Here is a 923-nt window from a genome sequence, read left to right on the forward strand (position 1 = left end):
TGAAGGGAAACAGCTGTCAGCTGCTGGACCTGTTGCTTGGCAGGAAAATATAATCCATTCACGGACATACTCTTCAACACCTGCTTTACCTGTTCCCTGGGATGACAATATGATTTACTTTTGGACATTGAAATTAGTTACTAATATGTTAATAATGTTAATTCTCTCCACCTTTAAAAAACAATACAAAACAAATTTGTGGCTCAATACTAAAAACTTGAGCACAAGGAGATATGAATAGAAACAGTCATATAAACACGGCCACTACCTTGTAAACTTGTAAATATGGCATGGAACATCTCACAGTGTACAGTCTAGCACCACAGAAGAGAAACAACTTATACACAGAGACTCTCATGTGTCTCTCTCCTGGTCATATGGCTGTTGTAGTGCCGCAGAGTAGTTCAGTGGAGCAGGTGTTGGTGTGCATCTTCTGTCATAAAAAGAATGTTTGGACAGACTCGACTCTCAGTCACTAGATCCTTGATTTGTTTTATTTCACTTATTACCTGTCAGCCAGATGTTTCCTCGACATTCTGACTGGCACCTAGCAGTGTTTGAGACACATTCATTGAAATGGCAACCGTCTCAGTTTCAAGATCATCAGTTCCCCTGTACTCTGACTTTTTTTGGCCTTATGTGCAAGATCAGGTTATTAGCTGCCACTGCACAAGAATGGGATGGTGCACTTTCAGGTTAGTTCAGCTCGGTAGCTGGTGTGTACTGGACTTCTGGATGACAGTTGGAGGTAGAAGATTCACACCTCATCATCCGTCTCCTGGTCATCACTGCCCTCCTCCGCAGCATCTGTGCTGACAGGCAACATATCATCTATCTAGAATAAAGAATACCATTAGAAATACTAGACAGTGCAATTTCTGAAGAAATTGTACTGGGATTGCTGCTTTTGGAAAAGCCAAAAC

Source organism: Seriola lalandi, unplaced genomic scaffold (genome assembly GCF_002814215.2).
Source record: "Seriola lalandi dorsalis isolate HSWRI2012SDOR001 ecotype SW California unplaced genomic scaffold, Sedor1 jcf7180002054898, whole genome shotgun sequence".
Lineage (NCBI taxonomy): Eukaryota > Metazoa > Chordata > Actinopteri > Carangiformes > Carangidae > Seriola > Seriola lalandi.